This window comes from Gadus morhua, chromosome 4 (assembly GCF_902167405.1).
Source record: "Gadus morhua chromosome 4, gadMor3.0, whole genome shotgun sequence".
Classification (NCBI taxonomy): Eukaryota; Metazoa; Chordata; class Actinopteri; order Gadiformes; family Gadidae; genus Gadus; species Gadus morhua.
In genome coordinates, this window is record NC_044051.1 from 28,282,002 (window position 1) to 28,307,593 (window position 25,592).

Consider the following 25,592-nt stretch of genomic DNA (forward strand, 5'->3'; position numbering starts at 1 on the left):
TTTTGAGGAATGCATTTTTCAGTGATCATTACATCAATTATATTATTAGTGTGGATTAACTGTTTGGATGACCTGACTTCTTTTCGAGTGACAAGACAGGCAGCAGACAAATGTTCAATTTGATCAACAATATGTCATCCCACTCCTCCTCTCTATATTACCGCAGCTGAGGTGACACAGGTGTACCACAAAGACACAACCTCAGCTACAACAGTGTTGACTGTGCACATAAACTGAATCAAAAGATTCTCCTGGATTCAAAAATTTAAAAAAAAAAATGTATAGGGACAACAATGGCAGAGTCAGTGGTTAAAGATGTCCTTGCTCCAAAGGTAGTGGCTGATGTTTTCAAGGCCCTAACATCAGATAAACCCCTCCCATTTTCCATTCAGACAGATGCATCAAATAAAGGAAACAGGAAGATGTTCCCCCTTGCTGTTCAATACTTCAGTCCAGAATGCGGGGTCACCAACAAAATGCTGGATTTCATTGAAAATGCAGATGAGTCCGCTGCTGGGATTGTAGCTCTCACAGAGCAGTCGCTTGACAAATTTGGCTTATCGTTGGATCATGTGACAGCATTTAGTGCACTGCAGACAACACAAATGTGAATCATGGAATTCACAACTCTGTCTTCACCAACTTGAAGAAGTAACAAAAAGATCTGCTGCAAGGAAACTGCCATGCCCATATTTTGCACAACACAGTGAAGCATGCTCTTGACCAGCTCACTGTAGATGTGGAAAATGTTGTGCTGAAGGTCTATGCCTTCTTTTCCACATCTGCCAAACGAAGAGAATCACTCAAAGAGTTTTGTAGGTTTTATGATGTTGAGTTCCAGGAAATTCTGCAACATGTCACAACCAGGTGGCTCTCCCTTAATCCAGCCATCACCCGGCTAATGCAAACCTGGATTGCACTGAAATCGTACTTCATCAGCCTGGGGGGAGGAGTGTCCTAAACAACTTCGAGCATTGTTAAAGTTCAGTGAGGACTCAACTGAGGAAGATGGAGACATTGTGGAGGTTTACCTTCTTTTCTGCAATAATATCCTCTCTCTCTTTGAGGAAGTTGTAAAGAAGCTGGAGAGTGATGAAACCACCTGTGTTGAGTTATATTCCATCATGGAAAACTTCAAGCAAAAGCTCACACAGAGACAAGATTAACAGTTCTATGGCTACTTAACTAAATTGAAGCTGCAGCGTCTCCGTCCACTTGATGCTGACATGGCAAGGGCAGATTTTAGTGCATTCCTCAACACAGCACTCTCATATGTTGAGAAATGGTTCAACTTTTCGGAACACTACTGGTTGTTCTCACTGCAACCTCTCTCTCTGCACCATGGCACCATGACCTTTACTGACATTGAGAGGGTGACCACCAAGCTCAACCTCATCCATAAAGTCAACATGGAGGAACTTTATGATGAATGCTCCACATTAAAACCCATTCTGAAGAGGCTCAAAGAAGATGCTGAAGATGAATGGAAGTCCAAAGGTGTGGCTGCCAGGTGGGTGGCTCTCTTTCGAGTAGCTGACCTGCCAAACATGTTGTCTATCACCAGACACATCCTGAGCATCCCAGCATCCACTGGATGTGTGGAAAGGATCTTCTCCAGAATGGCCAACAAATGGAGTGACTGCAGGAACAGGTGCTCCACAGAGCTCATGAGAAATGAGCTCCTGATCACTCTCAACTTTGAGCAGTCCTGTTCAGAGTTTTACAACAGCGCTTTAAAAGACAAAGAGTTACTCAGTGCTGCAAGGAGTAACAAGAAGTACACCTGGAAAAAGAAGTAACAGTTTTGAGGGGTGGAGTAATGTTGAGGGAAGGAGTAATGTTTTGCACTCTCTTTTCTTACATAAGTTTATAAGTGTTTTTGTTGTTTATTTGTACTGGTTTTTTTTGTAAAAATGTTCAAAGAGAGTCCCTATAGTTATGCACTTAAAAAGTAACATGAAGTTCTCAGTTTATTTAGTTTATATTTTAAAAGTTCATTGCTGCACACGCCACACAAAGAGATTTCATTCAAGATTTAATTGACTGCACTTTATAAAAGAATGGTATGTGGTAATAAAGCATTTCAAGCTTTAAGTATGACTAATTCCTTTCTTGATCAACCCTTTACTAAAAACACCAGCACAAAATAAAACATACCACTGCTGCGGGCGCCCCGCCCCACAGGAGTCGGGCCCGTGGTGGCCGTCCCTTATTTTAATTTCTGAAAGTTGGCAACCCTATATGGTACCTACACCAACAATTACAAAGTTCAGTAGTGAATCTAACTTTTAGTTAGTTAGTTATTTAGTTAGTTATTTATGTTGGATTGCTAGGATAATTTAGGTTGATTTAAGGACGGGTTTTATGATGCGATAGCTAGTAGAAATAACAGTGTGTTTGTTTAATTATATCCTGGAAAGGGTGATGTTCAGCCAGATGCCGCCGCTTCAACAATGCTGATTATGATGGGCAGTCAATTTAACCTGTATGGTTGACTGAATTGTTTCTCTTTCTTAGTGCCAAATTGATTCTCTTTCTTAGTGCCAAATTGATTATTTTTTGTTGTGTAAGAGCCCTCTGCTCTCCTTCTCATTATTTTTTCCTTTTTAGTTGCCTTATTAGGTGAAAAACTCATTATTCCACCAAAAAAAATCAAGTCATTGTGAGATTTTACATGTTTTATACACAGAAATTAATGAGACTGCTGATGCTGTTGGTGGATGCTGTTGGTGGCTGGTGGTGGTGGCGGCTGACGACGTTTGCTGATGGTGGTGGCTGGTGCTGGCGTTGGCTGCTGGTAGATGCTGCTTGTTGTGACTGCTGGAATAAGAGGAGGCTGGGGGCTGCGGACGGTGGGCCAGGAATGGAGAGGCCAAATACATCCATGGCAATCAGTAAGCCGGTTGGCAGTGGCCTAGATGTTATGACCTCAGGTGAGGAAGTCTGCTTTGTTGAAATTGCCTTCTTAGTCTGACTCTTGCTTCCAAGGTACCCCTTATTATGCTTGTTTACCTTCCTCTCAGCCCTGATGCAGTTTGACTGAATCCTTAACCTCAGCCTGATATATGTTGACAAGATTTTTTTTTTCAGCTCATGGCATGAGGGAAGGTTGCTGTCCAGACCCATGGCCTCTCTTTCCAGCTGTGCCACTACATTGGAGGACTGCATGAGGGAATCACTCGTCTGAGAACGGAACAGCTGCTCCACGTTCTGCAGGAGAGTGAACACCTCATCGGATGGACGCTATAATGCTCCCCTTTTAAATTATTTTAATTCAAGTAATACAGCTCTCTCACTTGCGGTGTTGGTGACTTTTTCCACCAGTGCACACTTGCATTCCTCACAGAGTGAGAAGCCGATAACCCTCTTCACTATGTATCCTGCCAGGTGGTAGAGGACACAGGACTCGGTCTTTGTCATGTTGGGTGGTGATGGGTCTACCAGCTGCTTCACTCTCACAACCTCAGAAGCACTGCAGCTGCTGTTCTGGGTGTCCAGGAAGTCCGCCAAGTGGTCTGATGCATCATCCAGGTAACTGCCAGTATGTGTTGTGGAGAGGAACTGCCCTACAGTGACAGCCCGTAGTGCATAGTGGAACTCCACAGGTGTCGGGACAGAGTTCCTCTGACATATGCAAGAAAACATATTTTCTAGGCAGTCCTGTGTGAACCGGCTTGTGAGAACAAATTTGTGCCCTTGTCTCAACAGATCTTGCTGGACCTCCAGAATTGTTGTTGTGGCCATCACCAGTCCAGTCTGGACTGGTTTCCAGCTGCCCTGGGGACCGATCTTCAGGCCCCGAAAAAGATGGATCGAGTTGCGGAGGAAGCTGATGGCCTTTTCATACTCTTCCATCTTGAAATGACTGAGGGCACAAACAACATTGCGGGATGACATGAGGTCAAACCAGTGGTCCATCTTCTCCAAAAACCATGACGTTGTAAGGTAGGACTCTGGTCTGCGCTCCTCCTCCACCATGTACCTCAGGGCTGCACTTGTTGACTTGCTGAATACGTGCATTGCTGAACTCACCTTCATCTTTTCGAAATGGCTAGGCTCCAGGACACCTCTGGACAGATTGGGTGCCAGCTTAAGTGCCATGCCCTCCTGGAAGGACACCAGATCCTTTTAAGGGGGCAGCAGAGACTTCACTCGATGCCAGCTGCTCCTTTTCCACCACATCCTGTGGTATGGTGATGATGTGACCACGGACAATGGCACTCTTCAAGTTCTTGACGAGATGAGGAACGTCAGGCATGAAATGGAGGCGCTGGCTTGGCTCAACAGGATGCTGGATCCATGGCTTGTCGTAGGTCACCCCAAAGGACTTCCACATTGCTCTATTGGGGCTCCCCATGTTTGTGGTGATGTTCAGTACATGAAGCCCTACAGATGCCGCTGCTTCAACAATGTTGATTATGATGGGCCGGTAAACTGCTCCATTGGTGGAATTGCCACTATAGTGGTAAGCCACAACTTGTTTCCACCGTGTTGTAGCTCCAGCCAGCATAAACACCAGTGCATGTGTCGCTTGACCTTTGTGCTCAGGCAGTGTGACATTTCCAAATAGCCTCCCCGTTCCCAAATGGAGCTCCACGCCTGGAGTAATGGACATCTCATCTAAGGTGAGCACACACTCTCTCTCCATTTCCGTCATACCACCTGCCTTCAGCCTCAGCATCTCAAACACTTCGCCCAAAACTCCTGGCTCCAGTTTTACGTGCTGCATCCTCCTTTGCAGCGTCCGGATGTTGGGCAGCGGAATATGCATTCGCTGGAGGGTTTTGTAACCAGTGGTGCCAGCAGTAAATTTAACCTGTATGGCTTTTTTAATTGTCTCCTTTCCCCACCGTATTTGTCTATTTTCCTGTCCAAGGGCTCTAATTTGGTCGGAATTAAACACTCGTTTTAAATTCTTGTTGACTGAATTGTTTCTCTTTCTTAGTGCCAAATTGATTCTTTTTTGTTTTACAAGAGCCCTCTCTGCTCTCCTTCTCAATAATTGTTCCTTCTCTAGTTGCCTTATTAGGTCCTCCACAGTCGCCCCATCAGTCCCTGGCAGTCTGGTCCCTGGAGCAGCAGTCCCTGGAGAAGCTGTCCCTGGAGCAGCTGGCCCTGGCAAAGTTATTACTTCACTGTTGACCCCTGACTGACTGGCCCTCGGCACACACATCCCTGGATCTCCTGCCACTGAATCACCTGCCACTGGCAATGTGGCCTCTTGATTTCTCTCTCTGTCTCCTGTCATGTCCCTTTCAACGCTCTTGAAATTCACCTCAATTTCTCCCTCAATCTCTGTAAAAATTACAGGTAATGTTGCTGTTATATGTATTTTGCCTTTGCATTTGCAACTACTGTCATCTCCAATGTAAGAAAATGAATTGAAGCGAAACATTTCTGTAATGTGAATTAAATCATCTGCCACAATCAGAAACCAATAAAATGTATAAATGGATCTACCGGCAAATAGTGTCTTATCTACATTGTGTGCAAATCCTCAGAGAATCCCTGCCTTCTGGTTGTTTTTTAAACTGAATGTACAAATATGAATTAGGTTCTCATTCGGAGTGTAGTCTATCCTTGAATTACATGAAATGGGGAATATTGTTAGCTGCATGGATCATACCGAAGTTTAATTTGGCGCAATATGTGTGGTCCGTTGCCCTTGTATCCGGAGGCACCCTCACAGAAGGGGGTTTCCTCCTCTTCGGTTTAGGGCGATGGATGAAAATTGTTGGGACTGCATCGGGCCTCAGCTTCAACATCCCAACTACTTTTGTGGCTTTGAATTTGTCATTTTCAAAGTGTACCTGTAGGTAGGCTTGTAAGATCAGTTTCCATTGCACTTCAAATATCATTGGAAATTTGGAAAGTCATAATTCTCTACACTTACAATTATTATGCCCTTTGAAATGCTAGCAAGTGATCTGAACATTACTTACGTTACATAGTTTGTGACTGTTGCTGACTGTCAGTAAGTTTTGACGGCTGACCATTGCCATCCATTTTTTCCTGCGCTCTTGGTCCTTGGGGAAGCCGTACATGTGGTAACCATTCTCGGACCGATTGGAGCATCCAAATGCTGCACAGCCAACCAAGGTATGACCATTTATCTATAAAATGTTAGTTGTAACCAATGAATCATGACACCATTGAAGATCACAGAGCGGGTAACAACTGTTCCTCAACCACTTATGCCCCGACTTTTGAGAATAGGTTAGAGTTCATGACCAAACGAGGATCCTCCCTCCTAAACCCATTTTGAATTTGCTCAGGGCTATTATAGATATTGTAATGGCATAAAGTATAGTATATTTGCAACGTTATATGTTAATGGTTTGCCCTAAGTATATAGTGTTCCCTGCTGTGCATTGTTGAATCTGTTCACACAATCGCAATCACTTGTTCTTGTTGTCACACTAATTGTTTCATAAAAAAAATACAATTTCATTCATCCAAGCGTAATGAGTTGTTATTCTTTAATATATTTGATACTTTGTGTGGCTTATATCTTTAAATGATCATGGTAGAACATCTTGAATACTTTGATTTAAAAACAGATGTAAGGTAAAAGTTAAGGTTAGGCCAGTATGCTAACACGAACGTGAAGCTTTCCCCCCAAAACTTAAAACCGTATCTAATAGCTTTCAGTTGTCCCCCTACCACTCTAAAACGGACATTTACAAATATGCAATAATGCAATAATGCAGTAAAAAAATAATAACAGTCAGACAAATACTTGTATGTGTTTTTTCATTCATATTTACCATTCAATATTGAAATCTCTGCTGTCGTCCCATAGAATAACATTGAAAGCGCGGCGTGTTTGGAACTATTGAGGCTTACATGAACCACGTGACAACCACGTGACCACCCTGTCGGCGAGATCATAGCGTGTCGCAACTCTCTCTCTCTATAGCTCTGGGTCGTACAACACCGGGGCCGTGTTCCAATACCCGTACTGTCCGTACTGCGTACTCAAAATTTGAGTACGCAGTACGTTCCAATTCAGATCCGGCGAAAAGAAGTACCTATACTTCAAGGACCCGGATGCCGTACTCAAAATGGGCTAATCGTGAAGTGTGGATTGAAGGACACTCTCCGTACTCAACGGCAGCCATCTTAGCTACGTAGCGGAAGAGGCGGAGCCAGGCTGAGCCAAAGTCGGCGCATTTTCCACATAGCCTGCATTAATAGTCATTTTGTAGTTTTTATAGCTTTTTATAGCTGCTAGGCGTAAAGAGTTCACCATTCAAAGCGGGATGTTTATTGCGGGGGAGGAGCCGCGGCGGCAGTCGTGATCGTCATTTCCGGTAAGTGCACCACAGAGTACTCGATTTGGAACAGCACTCACATCTGAAAAATTAGCGTACTCAAGTGAGTACGGATAGTGCAGATAGTGTACTTCCTTTAAGTGTACTCATGGAAGTACGGGTATTGGAACACAGCCGGGTGCCCAGTTACAGCCGCGATTAATACTTTAGCCGACATTTTGTTCAGTGAGTGAATAAAGGTAGGTAGGAACCAAAGTTCCTGCCGGTGTTCCCTGGGATCTACGCAAGCGAAGAGCGTCTACATTCCGATTGGCTGTCAGTGTTTGGCCGCTGAAGCGCGTCATAGTCATTTGCATAAAGTTAAAAAGTTTTCAACGTTTTTTTGACGCTCTGGTCGCTCAACTTTGGCCGCTGGTAGCGTTGGTCGCTTTGGTCGCTTTGGTCGCTCTTGCCCATAGAAAGTGAATGACTTCCGGCGATTTGGTCGCTCAACTCGCTTCTGGTGTGGACGTACTGTACGTCTTGAGTTGGTGGTGCTAGCTTTACTTTCAAAGCAGCAAGCCCACTAGATAATATAGGCGGCGGGCGCAGAGCCACATAGGGACCAATGTGGGCCAGTGCCACTATGATTGACAGGCGGCCCACCCCATCAGGAACCGAGGAATCAAACTCATTCAAACTCACTTCCGTTTCATTGAAACTCACTTCCGTTTCATTCAAACTATTAAACTCCTTTTACATGTAAGTATGAGAGTGTATAGTCGTGTATGTGAGAGAGAATAGTAGTGTATGTGAGAGAGAATAGTAGTGTAGGTGAGGGAGTATATAAGTGTATGTGAGAGAGTATAATAGTGTATGTGAGAGAGTATAATAGTGTGTGTAAGACCAAGTATGAATTCTGTCCCAGGCGGCCCCTCATACGCGCGCAGGCAGGCAGGCAGGCAGACAGACAGACAGACAGACAGACAGACAGACAGACAGACAGACAGACAGACACACACACAATGCATTTCGCTGATAAAACAACAACAGGTGGTGAAATGCTCCAGATCTGGATCCACCATTGCCAAAAGACCCCCCCTTAAATAAATACTATGGCAGTTTAAAGAATTAATTCATGCATTATCATTCAACTTGAACATGTGTTTTTACAGTATAGAGTGGTGGAGGGATGACGTATGTTGGCCAACCCGGAAGTGAGCGTCGCCCTGGGTTCCCTTGACAAGAAGCCAACAGGTTTTTCCATCGGATTATTGAAGAAAATAAATAAATAAATAAAAATAACCGTGCTCCAAAGAACGAAATGTAAACCAATGCATTCTGAATGTTCTCTGATTTTTCCATGCTACACAGAACGAAATGTAAACCCATGCAAATAAAGACTTAGGCCTGCAGGGGGAGTATGGGCAGGTTGGGAGCGCACCGGATTGGCTGGGGGGGGGTTGGACATGAGTGCGAGCAGGTGTCAGCACTCAGGCCAATCAGGGAATGTTTGTATATATGTGCCTGCTTTGTGGTTAGGGGGGAAACCGGGGAGCAGAGAGAGAGAGGCAGGGGCGATCGCCACCAGAGATTGCCTGGAAACGCATCCTGTGACCGCTTGGAGTGGAGTTATGATTTACGTCCAAGGAATTGTGTTTTGTTGGACTGAGCGATCGAAATAAAAGGACTTTCTGTTGGAAAAAGCAAACCTGGTGTCCAAGCGCTCTGTGAACCTGCTACAGTGGAGCCCAAAGTGGGACGAGCGCAGACATGGACCAGTCACCGCTAGGAAGCGTGCTCGGGCATCTGGCCCAGATGGCGGAAAGGCAGGGCCAGCTTCAGCAGACCCAAAGCGAGGTGCTCACAGAGCTGGCCCAGTCCTTGGGCCAGTCCGATCGGGCCGTCTTACGGGAGCTCCTCGCCTCCGGGGGACGCGGCGAGGGACCCAGGGGAGCAGGACCCGTGGCCAACATCCACGTCCCAAAGATGGGGGAGGCGGATGATGCAGAGGCCTTCCTGTAGACTTTTCAGGGGGTGGCCGAGGTCTCCGGGTGGCCTCGTCAGGAGTGGGCTCATCGGCTCCTGCCGCTCCTGACAGGGGAGGCCCAGCTTGCGGCCCACAGTCTGCCGGCCGGGGCCCAGCGGGATTATGGGACCATCGCCAGGGCCATCCGGGACCGGCTTGGCCTTTACCCAGAAGAACATCGTCGCCGGTTCCGGACGCTGGCGTTCACCGAGGGGCACCGTCCCTTCGCCTTTGCCCAGCAGCTGCGGGACCAGGCGAGGAGGTGGCTGGTTCCAGACCAGAACTCGGCGGAGGACGTGGTGGAGCAGGTGGCCCTGGAGAGGTTCGTTGAGGGGCTTCCGGCCAGGACCTCCGCCTGGGTCCGGTACCACCGGCCCGAGAGCCTCTCCGCTGCAGTCGACCTGGCGGAGAGCCACCTGCAGCCCCCACCAACGGCCCAGCGAGCACCAACACCGGTCCCATGCACCGGTGCAGCTGCCCTACGACGGGACAGGCCAAGCCCAGCGCCGAGGGCAAGAGGGGGGGTCCCCGTTCCGGAGCTGGCACGTGAATCACCTCCCACCCCCACTCCACAGACGGGCGCTCAAACGGCAGGGGAGGGGTGCTGGAGGTGCGGGCGGCCTGGTCACTTCCGGCGGGATTGCCCTCTAATGGAGGTGGGCCAGGTCGTCCGCGTCACCGGTGCCCCGTCTCCTCCCCACGGTCCCGGCGAGGCGTACCGTATCCCGGTGAGGATACAGCGGGGTACGCACCAGGCGCTGTTGGACTCAGGCTGCATGCAGACCATGATCCACCAGCGTCTGGTGCGGTCCGAGGCGTTGGTGGAGGCGTCGAGCGTTTTGGTGAAGTGTTTACACGGGGATGTGCACGAGTATCCTTTGGTCCCTATCGAAATTCGTTGTGGGGGGATCCCCAACTCGAGGTCCCAGCGCCGAGGTTCCCACCGGTGGAGGATTTCCCCCTCGAGCAGTCTCGGGACGCCACACTGAGCTCAGCCTACGACCAGGTGATGGTTATTGATGGGAGAAAGGTCCGGCCAGACGCAGCGCTGACTTACCCACACTTTATGATGGTTAGGGATAGGCTTTATCGGGTGAGTCGTGACACCCAGAGTGAGGAGGTTATTACCCAGTTGCTGGTACCCAGGTGCCGCCGGGAAATGGTTTTCCAGGCGGCGCATTATAACCCAATGGCGGGCCATTTGGGGTACGATAAAACACTTAACCGGATAACGGCCCGGTTCTATTGGCCGGGGATTCGGGCGGAGGTGCGCAGGTGGTGCGCATTCTGCCCCGAGTGCCAGTTGGTGAATCCCCCGGCCTTCCCCAGGGCTCCCTTACGGCCCCTTGCCCTGGTGGAAGCCCCCTTCGACCGCGTTGGCATGGATATTATCGGGCCATTAGAATGTTCCTCACACGGCTATCGATTTGTGTTGGTCCTGATCGACTACGCAACCCGATACCCGGAAGCAATTCTGTTACGCAACATCTCCGCGAAGAGTGTTGCGCAGGCGTTGTTTCATGTCATATCGCGGGTGGGAATTTCGAAAGAGATTCTCACTGACCAGGGCACCAATTTCATGTCACGCACGATTAGGAACTTTACGGGTTGTTAAAGGTCAAGGCCATCCGCACAAGCGTCTATCACCCAGCCACGGACGGCTTGTGTGAGAGGTTTAACCGGACGTTAAAGTCTATGATCCGTAAATTCGTACACGAGGATGCTCGGAATTGGCATCAATGGCTAGACCCTCTGTTGTTTGCAGTGCGGGAAGTGCCCCAGGCTTCCACAGGGTTTTCCCCATTTGAGTTGCTTTATGGGCGCAAGCCCAGGGGCGTCCTGGACCTCATTAAAGAAAACTGGGAGGAGGGGTCCAGTGACAGCAAGAACGAAATCCAGTACGTCATGGACTTGCCTGCAAAGCTTCACTCACTAGGGGTATTGTCACGTGAGCACTGAGCCCAGGAGATTCAGAGACGCCTGTACGACAGAGGGACTAGATTACACGATCTCACTCCGGGTGATAAGGTCCTTGTACTATTGCCCACCTCTAGCACCAAATTACTCGCGAAGTGGCAAGGGCCCTTTGTGGTCACACGGCGGGTTGGGGACGTGGATTACGAGGTAGCGCGTTCGGACAGGGGACGAAAACAAGCAGGTCTACCATGTTACGTATTTTAAGAACCTAATCTACCCACACATAGACCCTATGAAGCAGGACCAAACATATAAGCCGTAAATACTATACATAGCCACAAGGGGAGCAAGACCTTATTGAAGGCTGCTCCACCACAGAAGGCATCACCTTTAGTTAGGTGAAGAAGCCGAAGCCATTACGTCACCCCGGCCACGCCCACTACATAGGACACGCCCACTTGACGTGCTCTAGCGGGGGATTCGAAGGAAACAGCCCCAGAGATTTTCACCCACACCCGCGGAGAGTCATGGGCCTTTGCCCGTGGCTCGAAGTAGCTAAAGTTATATCTCTCACACGTGTTCAACACGCTTCCTCTCCTTTTGCTCCGGATGTGACCCCGGCCTGTGTCGGGCGGTGGGGGTGTGTGGGGGGACGTGTGACATCTGGCCTGCAGGGGGAGTATGGGCAGGTTGGGAGCGCACCGGATTGGCTGGGGGGGGGTTGGACCTGAGTGCGAGCAGGTGTCAGCACTCAGGCCAATCAGGGAATGTTTGTATATATGTGCCTGCTTTGTGGTTAGGGGGGAAACCGGGGAACAGAGAGAGAGAGGCAGGGGCGATCGCCACCAGAGATCGCCTGGAAACGCATCCTGTGACCGCTTGGAGCGGAGTTATGATTTACGTCCAAGGAATTGTGTTTCGTTGGACTGAGCGATCGAAATAAAAGGACTTTCTGTTGGAAAAAGCAAACCTGGTGTCCAAGCGCTCTGTGAACCTGCTACAGTGGTATTCTATTTTTTTCAACGGGGCTGCATCCAGTCAATTGACCGTCATGGTTGCTATGGTGGTTGCTATCGACCGCCCCCTCTAATCCTTACATGGCTCTAAAAACCACCCGGCAGAGGAGCTGCCGTCAATTGTGTTGTTTTTGTCGTAAACTAGGGTCTGATGGTTAAAAAATAGACAGATATTCCAAGGTATCCTTAAATGGCAGCTTGGATTTTTTTCTTTTCTGCAGTTTAGACTTCTTCTATAACCTATTTTTGAAAGCAAAACATCAAGATCATTGATTTAACGAGGCAGGGTTATTTGAAACAATTTATTCAATAAATATTTGTGAGAGGTCATTCCTTCTCCTGAGTTTGATTCCTATTTATGTCTAGTGTACACCCCTACTGTCCACAAGCATCACCCCCCCCCCCCCCTCCCCATATGGATTTGGAGAATTGTTGCCACGTCCCAGTGGTGGAGGTATCATATATATGAAAGAGGGCATTCAATTATACTACAATGATCAATTAGGAGGCCGAAGCCCTAAAGGAAGTGATGCAATAGGTGACTGAGTCGAGAACCCAGGGCCGGCTCTGACCAATTTGGTGCCCTAGGCAAGATTTTTGCTGGCGCCTCTTACCCCTTGGGGGTGGGGGGGGGGAATGGAGGGCGCTCTTTTATTTTGTTATGTTATGTTGTCTAATATTTATTTCGACATAACTACTGGTATTAAGAAATATAAACATTGAAGTTAAAGTTAGATGAATACAGCATAAAAAAAAAATAAAAAAAAATCCCATATTTTCGGGGCCCCCGGCGGATGGATGCGCCCGTAGCATTCGCCTATACTGCCTATGCCCAGAGCCGGGCCTGAGGCTAAGCATATAGCTATAACACATATAAACACTTTTCTTATACTTATGATATACTATCCTAACGTCCTCAACCTCTTAATCACATGAAATATATTCTTAAACATTTATGTCAGGTGTTCAGGGCCAAAGTAAACTTAATAATGCTCTACGTGTGTTGCCACAATAATATTCTCTGCGAACGACCAACTGCCATTTTACACAAAAGCCGTTAGGCGCGAAACAAACAAAGGACTTTTAAAAAGTTCATAACTCGACATTTCCAGACTTTAATCTGTACCCAAAGTTTATCAACCTGTTTTTAATATGTTCCGATTCATGAAGATAGTAATAAAAGTGATTTTCACCGTGTACAAACCTGAAAAGCAGGTAGATGAAAGTACAGGAATTAAGCAACGAAGCTTTGTCGTCATTTTCCGAAATCCGTCTGGCGAGGAACCGGAAGTGCCCCTCAACCATAGAATTCCGGACTGCAATTCATTTTGGTTCCGCCCCCCTTTCCCAGTACTAATGCTTTGTCTCACAACAAATATTTACTCCCGATCCCCACAACAATATTAGACCGTAATAATTAGCGATAAATAAGTACTCAAAAATATAAATTAACGATCAACGGTTTTACACATAAACTTTTTCATATAAACGGTTTTACATATAAACTCTTTACATATAAACGATTTCAATAAATTGAAATAGTGGTCTGGTTTTGAGAGTACCACACACTCCCCAACAAAAAGAAGTGGCTCCTGACACCTGATTTGAATTCTTCACAACTCTACACCTTCAAAAGGTGTAAGATCTAGATCTATGTGTATGTAAGTATCTCCCCAATGTTTAGAAGCAATGAGTCAGTGAGTATAGATATGGAGGGATAATAGATGGGGGTTGCAAAGCATGGGCATAGGGGTAGTGGTAGAACATGTGGCCATAATGGATTGGTTGAATGTCAACTGCGTTCACAGTGGGACGTAACTGGTAGGCAGGCTGGCCAAGGGAGGGGTATGTGAACACGTAGCCAGGTCTCCTTTCTCTTACTGATTGTCCAAGCACGACTTGGGGTTCAGGCTGCGGTTCTGGGGCACACTCCTCTTGTTCAGTGTTACAATGAGCCTGACCCATGTCCTGTTGAGACTGATTCTTGTCCTGCTCACTTTCACGGTTTATATCAGGCTCCTCATTATTGACATCTCTCTCGTCCATAACATTTTCCACTTCTCTTTCCAGTTCCACATTGTTTCTCTGTCTGATCGGAGTTCCACTAGGTCCAGGTCTGCTTCGAATTGGGCTGGTGACACTTGACCTTGGTAAGTTACTCTCAACTCTTTCCACAGGTACCCGTAGCCAGTAATGAGACACACCCTCCTCTTCAGAGTCACTTGTCTCAGAACTCTGTCTCTGTTCTGTGGGCTTCGGAGAACTTTTTGGTTTTCTTTGTGGCTTGGGCCTATTTGTGACTTGGTTTTGGGGAGGTGTCACGTTAAAATTGTACCGGGGGCGAAAATTGTACCGGCCTACGTCATCATTTGTTTACATCCTGACAACCTGACAACCTGCCCGGCAACAGACGACGCGATGCAGAAAACATGTTTCCAAACGACGAAATAACATAATACAGATAGCGGATCGCTATCTGTATTATGATAGATAGCGATAACACTTGTTTTTACTTTATATTTGTATTGTATTTAATTGTTTAATCGAAACAATAAAAAAAAATTGCCCGCAAAATTGGCGATCGCGTCAAATGACGCGTCAAATCACGTAGGAAGGTTCTTGAACATTCTAGACCATGAAACCTGCTTAAAACACTCAGTTTACTAGCTAAATTCGATTAAACAATTCAATACAATACAAATATAAAGTAAAAACAAGTTTTATCTAGCGATCCGTTATCTGTATTATGTTTCAAGAACCCTCCTACGTCATTTGACGCGATCGCCCGTTTCGCGGGCAAAACATTTGTCATTTGACGCGATCGCCCGTTTTGCGGGCAAATTTTTTTATTGTTTCGATTAAACAATTAAATACAATACAAATATAGAGTAAAAACAAGTGTTATCGCTATCTATCATAATACAGATAGCGATCCGCTATCTGTATTATGTTATTTCGTCGTTTGGAAACATGTTTTCTGCATCGCGTCGTCTGTTGCCGGGCAGGTTGTCAGGATGTAAACAAACGATGACGTAGGCCGGTACAATTTTCGCCCCCGGTACAATTTTAACGTGACAGAGGCTCTACCGGTAGGTTGTTTACTTGGAGCAGCAGGTTTCGATGTAGGGTGCGGACGGGGCGACCTCCCGTCTCTGGGCTTATTCTGTAGACAGGGTTATCCCCAACCTGCTCTCTCACAATGTAGATTATCTTCTCCCAATATGGCCTGAGTTTCCCCGGCCCACCTCTCTCATTGAGGTTACGTACCAGGACTCGGTCTCCAGCTTGAAGAGTCACACCTTTGCTCTTTTTGTCATAGTGGGCTTTCCCTTTGGCACTTGATTGTTGGCTGTTTGCTATTCGATAAGCCTCAATCATCCTTCCTGCCCATTTTTCCGCATATCCTGTTGGTGTTTCATCTTCTTCCTCTGCTATTAGACCAAAGAGGAGATCAACAGGGAGGGTTAGTGCTACTTGCCTATAGATGGCTGGCAGAACCAGTTGTCTGCGACCAATGGTTTTCTTGTAGAGTAGGCCATCCACTATGTGCAGCCTGCTCCATTCCCTTAAGAGTCTCCTTGTGCCTGTGTCGACTTTTCCTTTCTCGTTCTCTGTTAGGGATGTATTGTTTATCTTTAGTTTGTTGCTTTACTAGCTCATCATGGCTGATCGTCTGCAAAGGCTCCATGTGAGACTGGGTTTGGGATGCTAAGTTAAGGGCTGCCACCCAGGCAATGTCTCCCTGTTTGGCCCTTTGAGTTCCTTCCCACAAAGCACACACTTCATCCTCCGACAGCCCTTCAGAGTACTCTACCATGGAGGCCTCAAGGTCAAGCGGAAGACGGGATAAGGTGTCGGCGTCGATGTTTGTTTTCCCAGGCCGATATCTGATGTCAAAGTGGAAATCAGCTAGCTGTCCTACCCAGCGGTGGCCTACTGCATTGAGTTTAGCAGTACTGAGAATATATATCAGGGGGTTATTATCTGTGAAGACAGTGAAATGAGGGGCATAGAATAGATAATCACTTCAGCGCCATGAACTCAAGCTTCCCGCTGTGTAGGTTCCCGCAACTTTAGCATATCTTTTTCAGGTGCCTGGTTTGATTATTCTCAATGCTCCCCGTACAACCTCTGCCTCCACAATGCCCTCTCTTATTCCATCATCGAGTTGTTCATCTCAGTCACTCATCCCAGAGCACTGGTCTCTAGGGGTGTAACGATTCATGCGATGCATCGATGAATCGATTGTCAGTCCTACCGATTCAACTTAAAGGCCCACTATGCAACTTCGGGCATTCCTTGGCTGTTTTCTTGGTTTTGGCACGCACATTTCTCTATACAGCGCCCCCTACAGCTTCGTAGTAGATATTTCACACCACTGTCGTAACAACTCGTTGACGACCCTTCCCCATGCACTTCTACGCGAGCCATGTGCATTTGTTTTCAAAGAAGCCGGCGAATGCGTGGAGCCATGTCCGAAGTAGATGTTCATAAAGTGTAGGCAAGGTTATACATTTTTAAATGGTGTATTTGTATTGCAACAAACATAAATTCATCCTTTTTTATAATTGACGGGGAGAATTTATATCCTAGATTATAATTGTTATATCTTAGGTTGAACAGAACAATCAGTGTAAGAGGTTTGGCCAACATAATAATCTAAATAAACAAGAACATGGATTCGGGGATTCAGTCTGTATCTGGGGGACGAGAAGGACGAACAGCAAAACACCCATGGAAACAAAGGTGTTTATATGGTTGCAACCAAGCAAGCTAGAAACATACAGGGCTCACAACAAAACGGTCGAGAAAACAAACGGTCGAGTATCCTTTTCTCTTCTTCTGTTCCTCCGACATTGGGTTTCTCTGTCTCTTTTTAGTCTGTCTCTCTATCCCTTAGTTACTTGTGTTTATATCGAGCCGGTTCCGTGTTTGGGGGTCTGTGCCGTAAAGCACCAACGCCCGGAGTTCAGAAAATTGAACTTTCAACGCTCCAACGCGTGACGCTTAGCCACGATAGCCAATCAGCGTGGAGCTTGACCTGACGTCACTGGCAGAGAGTAGTGACCCTTGCACAGAAGCATTCGGCCGACATCTTTCTTCATTCTGGGTGGAAATAGTAACATAGTTACGCCATTAAATGCGTTTATGGAAACATTTTTAGTGAGAAATGTGCATTTTACTTTCATAATGTTCGCTCGGTGAATGTGAAGGATGTTTGGTTTGATAGTTATGACGAAGAGGGAACGCTCCGTTCACTTGCATGGACAGAGTCTCTGGTTGCTAAGCAACCTCAACGTCTTGGCGGACTATTTCTCTGCTGATCAACACTACGAATGCTGGAAACACACCAGACACACCATGTGAAGTTATTTAACCCGATTATCGTTATTTATGAGTCCTTAGCCCGAGTGAAGGAGTTCAAGTACCTCGGGGTCTTGTTCGCGAGTGAGGAGACTATGGAGCGTGAGATTGGCCGGAGAATCGGAGCAGCGGGGGTGGTATTGCGTTCGCTTTACCGCACCGTTGTTACGAAAAGAGAGCTGAGCCGCAGGCAAAGCTCTCGATCTACCGGTCGATCTTCGTTCCTATCCTCACCTATGGTCATGAGGGTTGGGTGATGGCCGAAAGGACGAGATCGCGGGTACAAGCGGCCGAGATGAGTTTTCTCAGAAGGGTGGCTGGCGTCTCGGGATAGGGTGAGAAGCTCAGTCATCCGTGAGGAACTCGGATTAGAGCCGCTGCTCCTTTACTTAGAAAGGAGTCAGCTGAGGTGGTTCGGGCATCTGGCAAGGATGCCCACTGGGCGCCTCCCTTGGGAGGTGTTTCAGGCACGTCCAGTGGGGAGGAGACCTCGGGGAAGACCCAGGACTAGGTGGAGAGATTATATCTCAACACTGGCCTGGGAACGCCTCGGGATCCCCCCGTCAGAGCTGGTCAATGTGGCCCGGGAAAGGGAAGTCTGGAGCCCCCTGCTTGAGCCGCTCCCCCCTCGACCCGACCCCGGATAAACGGATGACGATGAGATGAGATCGTTATTTATATCCGAGATTATTTAATCTAACCCGATCTAAACTCTATCATGCACCCAAACACGGCGGCGTTTGGGTTTCCTACTTCGGACTCTAGCGCAGCCACAGGCGCGTTGGGCGCGTTGAACCATTTTTGTGACACACAATGATCAAGCGTCAGGTTAGGCGCGTTATAACGCGGTTGGTGTGGCCGTACGTAGTCGATTGATCCATGATGAATGCAACAATTGCCTCGAAACTGGCGGTTTAAATCTAGCCGGTGCCATGTTTGGGTGTGTTTCTGTGCCGTAAAGCATTTTCGAAACTACAATCTGACTACATTTTCGAGGATACTTCCGTTACGTCACATCCGGATTGTCCCGGTCCGAGCAGATGAAGTTGCATATGCGCTTTTTCACTGGAGAGGCGACATGGGTAAATGACACACCCACCAATCGACCCAGAAATGGATGCAGAACCATCAGCATAACTCTCAACCTGCATACTTAATGTAATTTTGGCTAAAAAAGTTGCATACCATAATCGATCTGCTAAAATAAATAAATAGAATGAATCGCTTTGGCTTCACCAATAATCAATATAAATGCTTTAAATCGTATTAATCGATTATGATTCATGTTTTAAGACTTAGTTTACACGTTTATTTTGTGAAGTGCAGCTCGGTAATCCGTAACTCTGTCATCAGCTAGTCAGCTTGCAAGGAAGTCCCACGAGAGTTTTTTTTCTCCCTCACCCTCTACTGCATGGACATAATAAAGGATGGACCACGGACTGGAAAATGGCCGCCCATTCATTCCTAAGCAAACTGCTCAGTGGCGCATGGTAACATACAGGAGCGATTTGCTTCCGCGGTATGTGGCCAGGACACGTGACCTAGTCCGTGACGTACCGGATGCAGAGATCTTCTTCTTCTAGTTTAGTGGCGGATAATAGTTTTTCCCCATATACCGCGACCTACTGGACTACTACACAGGAGTTTGTGACAAGGACGTTGACAAGGACAAGGACGTTGGCAAATCATACTTTAAATCATACAAATAAATTCAAAGAAAAAACCAAACTAACGAAACAAAATAAACAAAATAAAACAAACTAACAAAAGAAATGAATAAATAAAAATAAAAAATATATATACTTAAGGTTAAATTCTTCTAATTAGGTTAGTATCTTTTAGCTAATTTATCAGCAATTTCATTGCCATATATTCCATGGTGGGCTGGAATCCAACAGAACTGAATAACTAAACCAAGGCTTATAATATTTAAAAGAAGATGCTTTACCTCTATGACCAAATCTTCACGTATTGAATTATTTGTTATAAAACTTAGTATCTACAACCCATCTAAGAGCGGTTATTATTGTGGCCATCTCGATTGAGTATACTGATAAAGTCACCCACTCTATATCCATATCCTTTTTCAAATTCTGGAATATATATGCCAATACCACATTGTCCTTTGGGATCTTTAGAACCATCTGTAAATATTTTCAGATATCCATAGAATGAAGTATTTAAATAACTTGAGCAGGCATTAGCAAAACTTTGCTTGGTGAGATGCTCGCTTTTTCGAAATGGAATAAGATGCAGCTGGGTAGGCGCTGAGAGGTGATGCATGAGGCATGATGGTGGCACGGCAGACAAGTAGAGGAGCATGATGGACTGGGATCTGATGAGGAAACAAAAAAAGATGATCTAACTTAAGATAAAATATACTCTGAAGTTTCCATTTTCTGCAAACAGAAGAGAAGGGGTTTAATTAAGGCTTTGTATCATTAATAAGATAGTGAACTGTGAATAACAAACGAAAAAATATAAAAGGCCTGGCTTAGTTTAAAGCCCACTCACCAGGTCAAGGTGCAGGCCAAGAGTGGGAACATAGAACAAAGACTCACATCACAAACTCAGACAGTCACAACATGTAAAAAACATAAATACATGAAACATGCATATAAATACGAGACCAAAGACTCACATCACAAACTCAGACAGTCACAACATGTAAAAAACATATGAATACATGAAACATGTATATACAAGACCATAGACTCACATCACAAACTCAGACAGTCAAAACATGTATATGAATACGAGACACAATAGAACAAAGACTCACATCACAAACTCAGACAGTCACAACATGTAAAAAACATAAATACATGAAACATGCATATAAATACGAGACCAAAGACTCACATCACAAACTCAGACAGTCACAACATGTAAAAAACATATGAATACATGAAACATGTATATACAAGACCATAGACTCACATCACAAACTCAGACAGTCAAAACATGTATATGAATACGAGACACAATAGAACAAAGACTCAAATCACAAACTCAGACAGTCACAACATGTAAAAAAAAAAAAAAGCCCATTGGGAAACTCCAACTCCCATTGTCATTGTGACACAGCACTCCACAGCACACAAGTGAACACTGCACACAACGAAATTGCATTTATGCCTCTGGGATACAAGTCTGACACCCTAACCGCTTACCCATGACTGCCCGTTTGAGCTGTACCATTGTAGTTTTTTTTTACTTTTCAGAAATGTTATACATTTTCATCTGAAAAAGAAGATTTTCCCCTTTCCCTTTCATTTAGGCAGACGTGCAAGTTAACCCCTTAACGCCTGAATTTATATAGCTGCATATAAAAAAATATTTTATTTGTGTTTTACCTTAAAGTAGATGGTAAATAATGCTGAGATTATTATTTTCATGGAGAACATGGAGCAATTGATCTTAAAATCTTAAATATGGAAAACCCAATAGGTACAGCGTGCTGCCCCCCCCCCCCCAAAAAAAACAGCCATTTCAGCAATAGCATGCTGTATGTTGAGCACACATGATGCAAGACCCCCCCCCCCCCCCCCCCCCCCCCCCAACACCTTTGTTTTTAATGCCTTCTTTATGTAGGCCTATTGTATGCTACAGTAGAACAGAAACCACCATCACAACAGTGTAGCTGAAGTTTGAGGGCTCAAAGCAGTCAGGCTGTTCACTTACCTGCAAAACCAAACTAACGATTTTAATTTAACAAATTGATACAAAAATTGATACATAATTGTCAAAAGAATTATAAACACCTTTGTTGGCCCTCTTCACAATGGGACCCTTTCCCCCCAAGCATTAATCTCAGGTGTTTTCGTATGGATTTAAATGGTGAGGTTAATGGCTTATATGGAGAGATTGCATTTGACCTGGTTGGGAACAGTGGAATAAAGAGCAAAGAACCCCATTGAAACACAACGATTGATCGACCCTGCTCACTGCAGGCTAAGATGTTTCATTAGCAAGAAAAAAAGGCAAAACACTGATGTATAAAATTATACAACGTAAGTTTTAATTGTCATGTGTATGTCAGTGCAAACAACTGATGAAAATGAAATGCAATATATAAATACAATCTTACCATTGCAATTTGACTGAACAGACAAAATAAATAAATGAGAAACTATGTACAGAAAAGGAGTTTGGGTGTAAGGGAAGGTACCTCCGCAAGCCGGGTTACCGTTCTAGCCGCTACAAAATAAATCAAATATAGCCTACAACCTCTTACGACAGACAGCAAAATAAAAAAAATGGCTGACAGTAAAATAATTGTATCAGAGCGGTCGCTGCGAAGGCACGTTAAAAGAGGAATCTTACCATTGCAATTTGACTGAACAAACAAAATAAATAAATGAGAAACTATGTACAGAAAAGGACTTTGGGTGTAAGGGAAGGTACCTCCGCAAGGGTGATTGCTTGAAGGATAACTTGTTTTACCGCTTAAAGGGATATGCCCCCAGGTCACTTTTCTCCCCTTAGGCTTTAAAAGCGGACAGTCCATTACAACACCGAGATGTAGGCTTGGTGACCCAATTTGTGCTGCACTTTGCACCTGGTGTGCCTAGGAGTGATAAGGGAGGGAGGGAGGGAGGGAAGGGAGGGAGGGAGAGAGGGAGACCACCTTACAATGACACATTTAGGTAGATGCGCTTCAAACAGCTGAGCCAGACGAGATCTTTTGCTGATGGAACTCTGATGGATTCCAACATCAGAGTTTGGATGGAGGATCAGGTAAGTCTGAGAGATGGGAACTGAAAAGTATTGGTAGATGGGGAGGTTAAGGGATTGGGGGAATAGAGACAGATAAACCAGGGGGGGATAAACCACATATTAGGGAAATGAGTACAAGATAGCACTGGTGCTACCCGGATAACACTACTTTATTGCTTTGCTTACAATATTGCTTCATCAGTACAGGACCCCTGATGTAGCATGTTTTCTTTTTAGAGAAACTGGTCCAAACTGATATGATATGCAACAATAACAGCAATAAGCTCGCGACCATATAACATCAAAAAATAACCGTCAGCTGCCTGCCAACAAAGCTCGCGACCATATAACAACAAAAAATAACCGTCAGCTGCCTGCCAACAACCAAATTTGATGCCCACAACTTCACATCGTCCAGTAAACACGGCATTCAATACCAAAACAAACAAACAAGTAAACCGGTTCACTTAGCCAAGGTAAGGCAAACCCCACCCGTTTGACAAAGTACCGGTTAAATTGCTAGCGCTAGTCGTAATGTTGTACACAAATTCGCTAACAACTGTAGCTAGCCGCCAGCCAGCTAGCTAGCCGCCAGCCGGGTTACCGTCTAGCCACTACAAAATAATTCAATTATAGCCTACCTCTTACGACAGCAAAATTACAAAAAATGGCAGAGAGTAAAATATTTTTATCAAAGAGGTCGCTGCGAAGGCATGTTAAAAGAGGAACGGATGCTGCGTTGGCAGCGCTTCATGCTAGCGGGCCCACTCACTTTAACCTGGCCGCTGGCGCAGACACATTAGATACACCACCAAGTGTCCCAGCTTACACCGAAATAGACAACGACGACGCAATTGAAAGCGGAGATGGGGATTGGGTAATGGCATCAGAGGAGAGCGCCTCCTCTGGCGAGGATGACTAGGAGTTCAATGATTTGTCGAGCTCTAGCAGTGGCTCAGATTCAGAGGAGGGGGGCAGTTTTCAAAGGAACTTAAGACATGAGCTCAAGGAATGGGCAATCACAACAAATACACCAATTTCCCACATTTCCAGCCTGCTCTCCGTGCTTCGCAAGCACTTCCCAGATTCCAAACTGCCAAAAGACGGCGGCACTCTCCTGTCAACCCCTACTTATGCGGAGATAGTACCAAAAGCTGGGGGGAACATGCACTATTTTGGTGTGGCAAAAGGGATCTTGGGCCGAATGCAAGAACAGGACTTAGCTAAAAACCAAACACTAAAACTACAAATAAATGTGGATGGCCTGCCCCTTTTTAAAAGCAGCAGCCAGCAATTTTGGCCAATTCTTGCACTAATTGAAGAGGACCCCATTAGATCCCCATTTCTAATTGGTTTATATTGTGGATACTCCAAGCCAACCGATGCAAGCGAGTACCTCTCTGACTTTGTGGCAGAGATGGGGAAGCTTGCATCTGATGGCTTGGAGTTTCAGTCAAAGAAAATCAAAATCGAAATTTCCTGTTTTGTCTGTGATGCACCGGCAAGGGCATTTCTAAAAAACATAAAAGCACACAATTCCTATTACGGCTGCGAAAGGTGCATGCAAGAGGGCTCATGGGCGAACCAACGCCTAAATTACTCCGAAACAGATGCGGTTCTCAGAACCGATGACAGTTTTGCCACAAAAGTCAACCAGGAACATCACAAAGAGGGCGACAGTCCATTACAACACCTAGATGTAGGCTTGGTGACCCAATTTGTGCTGGACTTTATGCACCTGGTGTGCCTAGGCAGGGCCGCTGACAGGTTTGGCTGGGCCCGGGACAAAATTCTCTCAATGGGCCCCCCCCCCCCCCCCCCCCCAAAAAAAAACCTCTGACTCTTCCTCTACTCTGGGGGATGGATCCACTCCTCCTGAATCACTGTTTCTTTCTCTCTCTCTCTCCCTTCACTCTCCTCCCCTTCTCTCTCACTGGTAGCCTGTTCTTCCTCTATCTCACTGGTAGCCTGTTCTTCCTCTCTCTCATCCTCTTTGGTAGCCTGTTCTTCCTCTCTCTCATCCTGTTTGGTAGCCTGTTCTTCTTCTCTCTCATCCTCTCTAGCCTCTCCTATAAAGGTGAACATATTTCGATAAAAAGGGCTATATCTAAATTAACAGGGGTCAAAATGAACCATTTAAAAAAGAACAAATTGAAAACCCCTTAATTTGACGATTTAACACAGAAAAGAATAGACTGATCAACTTGGCTAACTCTATCCCAAAGACTACAAAAGTTTAAAAATCTAAGTTGTTTTTTTTTGTTCCCAAAATTGTCAAACGCCGAAACACAACCACAGAATTCCCTTGTGCAGCTCCCAAACACATGACGTCGGGATGACAAGCCCATTTATTACGGATAAACCAAAAGGACTATTTACAACTTTAATTGGATAGGCTATGGATATGGACTGAGTGAAGTTATGGCTTTCAGAATCATACCACAATAAAACTCACGCTATTGTATTCACTTAGAGCTCATTAACTGCACATTTCATCGACCATTTTTCACTTGACCAAGGGGAATCATGTCAAGGGTACTTTTATTTATCGCCAGACCCGCGTTTATGTCCGCTGAACTTCCAGAGAATGTTTGGGGAACAAGGCGGAGCCCATTCATCTGGCGAGTTTCAAGTTAACGGCAATCAGAAACTAAGTTACAGGCTACCCCAAAACGTCACGTTTATAACCCATTCGTTACATCCAACTCTATCTAAATGGCAATTTCACATGTTGCCATGCCACTGGCTTATTTTAAACCATGAGCCGCGTTACACTGGCTGTAATTCAGTTGACTGGGAATGAGGCAGGCATGTGCGCAGCGCGTGCCTGCCTATTTGCGGGGTAATGTGCATATTCTAAGATTCAATTAGATATAGGCGTATGAAACAGTGTAATAAAGCCGTTGTGGTTATCAAATTATTCAATGCCCCCTGTCTGTCTGATATTGATCTCCGTGTGACTTGCTCATGTGGTGCTGCGCTAATATCCAGTAGGGCCGAGCTCTTCGAGTGGCCAACGACGTGCGTCGCGACCTAGGTCGCATTGGTCGCGACGTAGGTCGCATTGGTCGCTGTGTTGGTCGCTCGTCTGGCTGCCGTTTTCTCGTCTGGCTTGGTCGCTCAAAGTCTATGGGCGGTCCTTAATCAGTTAATTTGCATGTTATTAACGGGTTTTTTGCGACAGTTGAAGTACCAGAAAGCCATGCTCTCTGGCGAAAGCTACCTACAGCTCTTTATTGCTAATAGTTTTAATATTTTTATATTAACGTACAGTTTAAAATGATGAAATCGTTG

At 45.7% G+C, this 25,592-nt stretch overlaps 1 long non-coding RNA gene across 2 annotated transcripts; it reads left to right on the forward strand.

Annotated features, from left to right (window-relative positions):
* Nucleotides 1–2,793: 2,793 nt before the first annotated feature.
* On the forward strand, nt 2,794–5,067 carry LOC115542137 (uncharacterized). 2 transcript variants are annotated; one of them, XR_003976470.1, is made up of 6 exons: nt 2,794–2,933; nt 3,091–3,531; nt 3,709–3,945; nt 4,056–4,625; nt 4,742–4,818; nt 5,018–5,066. It is a non-coding gene; the product is annotated as an uncharacterized LOC115542137 (long non-coding RNA). The 2 variants fall into 2 exon arrangements; XR_003976471.1 differs by lacking the exon at nt 4,742–4,818 and having other exon boundaries at nt 5,018–5,067.
* Nucleotides 5,068–25,592: the final 20,525 nt, after the last annotated feature.